The 8,887-nt window shown below is 55.7% G+C and overlaps 1 long non-coding RNA gene across 1 annotated transcript; it reads left to right on the top strand.

Annotated features, from left to right (window-relative positions):
- The first annotated feature begins 817 nt into the window (after positions 1-817).
- On the top strand, positions 818-4,370 carry LOC112551709. Its single transcript, XR_003096023.1, has 3 exons — positions 818-1,216; positions 2,361-2,818; positions 3,154-4,370. It is a non-coding gene; the product is annotated as an uncharacterized LOC112551709 (long non-coding RNA).
- Positions 4,371-8,887: the final 4,517 nt, after the last annotated feature.

Genomic DNA, 8,887 nt, shown 5'->3' with positions numbered 1-8,887 from the left:
CCGTCTGTTATGCCTGGACCAAAGGCTTGGCCCCGCGTCAGACAACGGGAGAGCTGAAAACCGTCGACACGGCTGGATTTTAGAGGGGTTTTTCTTTGAACCCTTGTGTCGAGCTTGTGTGCCGGCAAGGCAGGAAGCCATTGCGCATAATTCGGCAGACCGGACGGAGTCGCTGCAAGGCCCAAGACCATAAATTATAATATCTTCCGGGTTTATGATTTGCTCGTTGACTCCAAGTCAGTAGGAGAAAGGTGCGTGGGGCCACCTCTTAATTATGAGGCTGATGTGGTTAGGTTGTGCTGAGAGATGGAGAAAGCTGTGCAGAGGTGTGGGTGGAGCCATGTGCTTTTTCACGGAGCCAGATGCTGGTTTGCAGTGTAGAGCGATGGCTTTTCTTCGTTGTCCTGTTGATGGTCATTCAGGTCCTTTAGATGGCCGGATTCATCACGTTGCATTTGGAGAAGCCGACGTGGAGTTCAGTGTGCCCAAGATGTTCTCCTACGCTCTTTCTTAGGCACTTTCTCGTATCTCATCTAGTGGATATAACTTTCAATAAAATATCCAGGGACTGGGCATTTCTGTAGGATTGTCAGTCTATTTAAAGTATGATTTAAATGCCTGGAATTTGCTGAGATGAACTGTTCCCATTGGCAGAAAAACTAACGGTTTGCTAATACGTGGAAGGGAAAACCTTGCTGTGTGTAGGAGTTACCCACGTAAAGGGGATCTCTGCACGCTTTGCATTTTTCTGCTCATCACTTCCAGGTGCGGCTCTGCTGTATCATCCCCTGGAGAGCATCCTGGGCAACCAGGTCCCCCCGAGGCCTTTGGTTATTTTGGCTGGGCCCAGCTTGGCCAGGAGCAAGGCATGGTCTAGAAGTGCAAAAACTCTTCGGAAAGTGCCTTCCTTCGCCCCCAGAGTTTGGCGTCCAAACCCATTCAACGAGGCAAGGATCTTGTCTCCTCCTGACTTCACGTAGAGCATTGCATCCAGAGCGTGCAACCGCTGTACTCCTGCTAACGCCGGCCAGCTCCCTGGCACCACGAGGCTCATGCAAGAGGGAATTTCAGACTCGGGACCTTTTATTCCCAAGTGTCTCTTGGTGTTTTCCAGCAGCTGCTGCTTGGAAGTCCTCTCCGCGCTCAGGCCAGGTGAGCGTAGGCACCTGAAATGGAGATTGACAGTGTTTGCACCAGTATCTAAAGTGGGACTGTGGTGAGCATTTCTCCATCGTAACAGTGGTGAGATCGTGGATACGCGGCTTTTAAATGAGGACTCGTGGAGGGGAGGAATGGCTCCTGCCACGTTACCTCGCGGGATGGAGAAGCCCATGCTCGCGTGTTTGTGGTCTGAAAACCTCCTCGTTCCCTTTACCCTATGGATGGGGTCTCCCTCTTGTCTTTCAAGCTGCTCAATGCGGATAATGCTTTCAAGCCAGTGAAGCTGTTCCCATCAGGAATGGATGAGGACTGTATGATGGCCCCAGAGTTATGGCTAGATGCTCTGAAGCATGGCTGTCTTGTCTTGTAGCCCTGGGCTGCAGCCTTTGGGTTATCCAAAGGGACAGTCCTGCTGGAGTCGGCCCCGCACCATTGACTCCTGTCCTTAGCTTGGCCTGGCGAGTGCTGGGACCTGCCCATGGGGTTAATGGTGCAATCGCCGGGACCCTCTCCGGCCAGTGGTGCATGTTGGCCTAGAACTGTCCCCTTCCCGGGGACGGGAGGGAAGGGAGCTCAGCCAGCAAACCCTGCAGGGCTCCCCGGGCAGGACACCTGTGCATCCCTGTGCCCCTCCTGTTCCTGCTGGAAAACACGTGGGAACGGCCTTTTGGCAAATCCCTGCACAACGTGCATGCACATCCCAGGGGCTTGCCAAGAAACCCAGGTTGTGAGCTCAGCTACCTGGATGCCTGGCGTGGAGGGGTCCTGGGCATGCACCACCTCCAGCCTCTCTGCCTGCGAGGTGCAACCTGGGATGACTCTGCTCCAAGTGCTGGGCTGGGGCCCACAGCACACGAGCCACTGGATGGGATGGCATTTTGGGCTCAGCAGGGAGGTGATGGACCATTGCTATGGCAACAGCTGAGCCTCCCTTTCCTATCTGTAAAGTGGTTTTCCATTTTTCTGTTGAGGCTAAAGATCCTATAGGACCGACCTGGGGCTCGATGGCTGCCGCAGGCAGCATGGCGGCAGTATCTGCTTGGTTGCGGGGCTGGCTTCTGAGCCCGTGCTTGCGGCGGTGCTTTCTGATCCAGTGCAACCTAGTCAAATCTGCAAACACACCAGTCTCCCCACTATGGCAGGGCATTTTCCCATTGGAAATAGGTGGTTGCATTTTTTTTTTTCCCCTTCTTCTACAGAGATGATTGATGCTGCTAGTGAGGATTATTACTTGGAAAAGCAAGATGAGAAGGGACTTCCAGAGCATCATAGCTAGTCCAACCCCTGCCTGAAGCAGGATCAGCCCTGTCCAAACCACCCCAGACAAGTGCTTTTTCAAGTTCTGCTGGATTTAACTAAAAACCATTCAAGGCCCCTTCCTTCTCGGTGACACTCGGAAGAGAAAGCATCCTCCAGGCAGCACTGGGCACACGTGCAAGGTTGGAGCTCTCCAGGACAGATCCAGTCTAGGGCCCGTGTTGCACCTTGAGCTGTGAGCTGCACAGATGTTGATCGGCTTCGTGCTAGTTCGGAGCAGCCGCACCTGCAACTGGAGCAGCACATCTGGGGGGCCGGGGGGGTGGCCACATGTTTGCAACAGGAGCTGTGTTGCATGGGTCAAGAGATCATCCTGCCCCGGAGAGGCATCACTTTGAAGGTGTTAATGTGTGGACAATCCCTGGGTTAAGAGCTCCAGGAGCTGCCCAAAATTACCGTGCAACAAGAACCTAGGCGTGGGGGGAAGAGCCTGCTTAGCTGGGAACAAATAAGAGTAACATTAGGTAGTAATTAAAAGCAGTTGTGAACATTTCCAGGTATGGAAGGGGATATCTATTACAGGGAGCCCTTCCCCTCCCTTGGGTTAGTGCTTGCATTGCCTACCTGGAAACTGTACGTCGGGGCATGGGGTGGACCTGAGAGCATAGAGAAGTGGGCCTGGAAGGGACCGCCAGAGGTCACATCTAGCCCAACCTTGTCTTGTGTCCCATACAGGGATCAAACCCACGACCTGGGTGTTACTAGCACCACGACTTGGAGCTGGAAGAGACGCACGCGTCCAGGCACTTCTCTCTTCGGAGATGGGGCGGTGGCTGCCGAGCGCCGGGCTCCTCTGCATCGCAGAGACGGGACCTGCCCTGAGGGGCTCGACACCTCCAAGAGATGGGGTGGGTCCAGGATTTGGGAAAAGGGGGTGCAGGACCAGCACCCTGCAGTGCAGATATGGAGGCAGCCCTAGTGCCCAGCCTCCTCCGCCCCTTCCAATACGGGCAGACTGTCTGCAGGCACCTACGGGCTTTTTAAAAATCCCCGAAGCAGGTGAAAATCCTTCCCTTTCACCTCATTTAAGGGCTTGAAGAAGTCCCCCGGAGGCTCCCTGATCCAGAAGGGGTGCAGCTGTGCCACTGCTCCCGCTCTGGATCCACCCCGGGAAAGAGAGGAGACGGTGGAAGTGGAAACGGCGGTGTGGCTGCTGGCCAGAGCTGGGACCCCAACACGGACACATCCTAGCCCCGTGCCCTTCCTCCCCACAGCCCGCTGCCCTTGGGCAGGGAAGATCAGCCCTTGCTTTGCTGGCAGAGGTGGTCCCTTGGACTTCCTCAGACCCCTCCCAAGAGCGCTTGACCTCAGGGAGGAGGCAGCACGAACGGCTCGCCCTCTGCACCCACGCCAGCCCGTCCCTCCACTGCCGGTCTGCTCCCCGCCTGCCCTGGCAGCAGTTCTGGGACGCTCCTCGCACACGCCAGATCCAGTGACTTCCAGGCTCTGTTTGGGAGCGCTTGGCACCCTTTGTCCCATCGGCTCGCGACAGGACCACAGCACGCAGACAGCCTTTCTTAGGAGCTCGATGAACATCAGGGCTGGGGAAGCTGGCAGCACGCATACCAGGACCCCCTCTGCAGATGCAAGGCAGGTAGCTTCTCGGGCTTTTTATCAACTTTCTCCCCCAAGACACAAATTGCTTATTTTCCTGCCCAAAATGCTAGTTTCAGGTTCATGAGGATCCGGGTTTTGCTGTGGCACCTACAGGAAAATAACACGCAAGCCTCTTCGAAGCCCAGTGCACACGAGGCCCCTCCAGGGTGGGCAGAGGTGAGCTCTTCCCACCCTGATGCCAGGGAGATTCCCTGGGGGAACGCACCTCGATCCAGCCGTGCCGCTTACCCAGGAGTTGAGTTGGCGTCAGGCTCCGCAGGCATGTCTACACGTGCATTTACTGCGCAGTAAGAAGCTTTTACGCTGGCATCTGCACATGCAGATGTTGCAGCGCAGTAACCCTGTTTGTGTGGACTGACTTTAGTCCAAGTCAGTCCCAAGTCAGTCCACACAAACAGGGTTACTGCGCTGTAAGGCGTCTACACTCGTCTTACTGCGCAGTAGCTACTCGGGTGTAAATTTGCTACCCGCATCATGCCACTGATCATGCTACATCATGCAGGTAGCAAATTTATGCCCAAGTCGGTGTAAGTCACCATAGTTACTGTGCAGTACAGGCACGCACATGTAGACGTGTGCTCGTACTGTGCAGTAATTTTTGGTTACAGTGCAGTAACTTCAGTTACTGCGCAGTAAGGGTGCACGTGTAGACGCACCCAGCGAACTCTTCCCCTGGCTCTTGCAGGGACCAAAACCTGCTTCCACTGAGATGGAGGGCAAAGCTGCCTGGGGTGAGCAGCACTGGGCAGGATGCAGGTGCCAGTACAGGCCAGGATTTCTTGGGGCGGTGTCCGTTACTGGAGCAGCTGCATAGCCAGGATGGAGTTGGGCAAGCTTTCGGATGTAGGACATTCTCCATCAGGTTCTGCTGATAGAACAAGCTGGTCAGCGCGGGCTTCTCGGCCTCAGTCTGACATGTCTGTTCATCGTGCTCCGGTGCGTCCTGGCTCTTTTTTGCGTGCATCCCCACCATGCCAGCTCCTCGGCATATGCTCCCCAAGCCCGATGAGGGGCCAAGGAGACTGGGACTGGCTGCAGAGGGGGTAGCGGGGAGGACTCGTTCCTTCTCAAGGTCTGTTTCTGCAGAGACTCCAGCTCCCTGCTAGGTAAAGGAGCCTCATGACCGCATGCAACTGGAAGACGGCAGCGAATCCATCTGGCATGCTTCTCTGGCCGCTGTCTGCAGAGTAGGGCGCTGTCGCCCTACTGAAAGTGGAGGCCTGGTGCCAGGTCTGTTGCCTCTCCAAAGATCAAAAGCTTCTTGCATTTCGTCCTTGGGCTCAAAGAAGCAGCAGAAATGTTTCCACCGTGGTTTGGTGACCTGGCGTGGCTTCCCCAGAACCTGCCTCGGGAGCTTTCTCTGCGTAGCTCCACAGCCGGCACGAACCGAACCGGGACGAGACGCGCCAGCAGCCCGGGGTCCGGATTGATGCTGTCGACATGAGAAGGGCTCTCGAGTGGGTGTCACAGGGCTCCTGGTCTGCAAGAGCCCAAGGCTGGTCCGAGCTGTGGCGCACTCTCGGCACTACCCGTTGCACCTTGGTCTTCCAGGTCCTGATGCCCTTCTCTAGCAAGTGCTGGGGCACGTGTCCTCCATGCTCAGGGGTTCAACTCTGCTCCTTTCCCTCCTGTTTTTTGTTTTTCTTTTTTCTGCCCCCAAGGATGGTGCAACCTGGGAGGGGACATGCTGATCCAGAGCAGTCCCTGGGCACCACTGTTGTCCCTCCCTAGCTGTAAGCACTCAAGATCTTGGACACGTTTGGCTACCTCTTCACCAGGAGACTCCAATCTGCCCTCTTGCAGTTTTGCTGGGAGTTTGGCAAGGCGTGTGCTTCTTGGGGTCTTTTTGGCACCTGTGATGCAACCGTGCAGTTTCTCCCTACCCATCTGCCTGTTTTGCTGGGGTGCGCAAGGGAGCAGGAAGGGATGGCTTCATCCCACAGCTGGGATTGTAGTGCACCAAAATCTCGTTGAGGGGAAAATTTCGGTTCAACCAAAGCATTTCTGAGGTCTGCCGGCTGTCCTTGCTACACTGTGCCAAGCAGGTTGGAGTCGTTGCAAATGCACCTTTTTTTCTAGCTCTTGTCCATCTAATACTCCCTCCTAGCAATGAATGATAGATCTTAATAGGCACCCAGGACCTGGGTATTGGGCGCTCCCTGGGTAGGAGAGTCGGGGCTGGGACTGTGGGCAGTACAGAAGCAGCGCGAACACCACGGCCGTTCCTCTTTGCTTGTGTAGAGGTTCCCGATGTGCTTTTTGCAGGGATACGTTGGGTGGGTGAAGATCCAACAAGTGCATTGCACAAGCCCGAGTTGCAAAGTGGCTGACCTCCTCCCATTGCAGTCAAACGCAGGAGGATGGCCGGCGTGCTCTGCCTGGTACGTGAGCATACCCAGTCAAGTGAGCACGCGCACTGTTGGCGCTAGACGGCATTGCCCTGTTGAGCTGTTTTGGATGCAATAAAACCTCAGCGCGGTGAATGAAGCTGGGCTTGCTGTGATGTGATTCCTAATGGGGCACGTGCACTCCACCTCCTCGCCTGGTCCGGCACGAACTCCAAGGCTCCTCTGTACAGCCGGGATGGAGGAGCATTTCCAGGCTGCAGGCTACCACTCCCTGGGATCGCCTGCAGCCAGGTGCAAGAGTCTGTACCCCTTGCCCAGACCAGCAGGAGCTGTTGAGCCCATTGCTCCTTGTCCTGTCATCTGCCCCCACTGAGACCAGCCCAGCTCCATCCTCTTTGCAGCCCCCCTGCAGGGAGGTGAAGGCTGCTATTCAATCCCCCTCGGTCTTCTCTTCTGCAGCCTCAATCAGCCCAGCACCCTCAGCCTCTCCTCACCCGTCCTGTGCCCCAGCCCCTGAACCATTTTCACTGCCCTCTGCTGGACTCTCTCCAATAAGGGCCCTTCTCTTCTGGGCACTGCCCAAGGAAATCACGGATCGGAGCCTGCTCAGGAAAGAGAAAAGATGGAGAAACTAAGGCAAGGAAGAAGTCACTTGCCCAAAGTCACGTGAGCCACGGTCAAACTGAGCCCAGTCCCATGGCTAGAAAATCCCCATCCTACTGGCTGCCCAAAAATCTCACCCTGAACCTGGTCCTCTTTTCTCAGGGAAGGGCTTAGAGGGCAAGGCTCTGGCTTTCCAAGGTTGCTTTTGGTCCATTTGACTATCGTTGCATCCAGATGTGCACTCTGCTCTCGGGAGGGGGGCACCTTCCTCTGGTCTCGAGGTGCAGTTCGGTGTTTACTTGGCCCAGACTAAATCTGTGGGATGTTAATTGGTGTTAATTAGAACGGGCCGTGAGCAGCTGCACTTCCAGGGTTAATACCGTTTCTTGCTTGCATGGCTCTGACTCGCCACTAGAGGGCTGGCGAGGAGGGGCGGGGCTAGGATCCGGGACACCTGGGCTCTATCCTGCTCTGGGTGTGGGGTGGGGGCTGGGAGTGGTGCATCCTGGGATGCTGGTGGACTACAAGTTACCTACTCGATCTCTGTGGAACGGACTGAAGTTTATCCTGGCACGAGCTGGGTGCACGGCCCACAGCTAACCCTCTCCTGAAGCGGCGTAACTCTGAGACATCAGAGGACGCTTAGCACGAGTCAATGATCTTTTACGTGCAGACGCTTGCATTTTAAGCACCCTTCATTTGGTCTCAGCGTAATGTGTAACTTCACCCTCAGATGCACGAAACCCCTAAGGAAAGAGCAGCGCTGGTGACAGCACGTCCTGGCCTCTTCCTTCCCTAGCCGGCGTGAAGACGGCACACGCCTCTCACCAGGCATCCTGCGACCCAAGTGCTCAGCCGCCATCCGTAGCTCTGAAGCAGCGAGTCTGTACTGCACCCCAGTGCTTCAGCGAGGGAGCTGCTCCATGCCTTGTGCCAGCTGCGGGGGGGTGTTGCTCACTGGCACCTCGTGCCCCCAGTACTATTAATTCTCATGCCACAGCTAATTGTCCTGCAGCCATGGCCCAAGCTATACATTTAGTTTTGAATGGGGGAGATGGGCCACCCACAGACTGCTGATCGCATTGCAGACGGTGTTTGATGCTCAGCAAAGCATCACCCAGGGAAGGGAAACCCAAGTGAAACCAGATTTCCACTCCCCGCCTCTCCCCGGGAAAGTGGAAACAGATGGCTTGTGGCTTTGATGATGAGAGAGATTGATTGCTGCGGATACCACTTAGCCTCAGTAACGTGTTGGGATAGGCCTGGGAGTCAAGCCCGGAGGCAGAAGTGATGTCTTCTGGGGCTGCTGGCATCTAAAGCTTTTGGAGGAACAGCCTTCCTGGCTGTTGTCAGGGATCTTTTCCCTAGGCTGTGTTTCCAGTTTGGCCTATTGAGATACTAGAGTACCATGTGTGCGACACATACAGCTTCAGAGCTGTGTTTTGCACAAGCCAACAATGGGCACTGGGCATGCGGTGAGCATGGGATGGGGGTGAGGGGTGAAGTGGCCGTCGTGACACTTGCAGGCCTGGAGGCTGCAAGGAGATGCATCCCAATGGGCCTACAGCGGTCTGTCGTGGCCAGGATGTCAGGGCTGCTGGTGCCACAGCGGGACCTGTAGAAGCTCTTCCCCTTGGCAGTTTGGCCATGAGGAGCACCTGTGACGACCTTGCCAGCAGGTTACACGCACCTTTCCTACTAGCTTGAAGCCTTGTAGGGCTGGAGTCTGAGGCTACTGGTAGAAGTTCATTTAAAGATGCGATGCACCTCCTGCCATACTGGGTGTGCAGGCAGCATGCATGCTTTTGGGCCCAGGGATCACATTTCAATCGGGTCCCGCT

This window comes from Alligator sinensis, unplaced genomic scaffold (assembly GCF_000455745.1).
Source record: "Alligator sinensis unplaced genomic scaffold, ASM45574v1 scaffold334_1, whole genome shotgun sequence".
Lineage (NCBI taxonomy): Eukaryota > Metazoa > Chordata > Crocodylia > Alligatoridae > Alligator > Alligator sinensis.
This window is presented reverse-complemented; position numbering and strand designations above follow the sequence as displayed.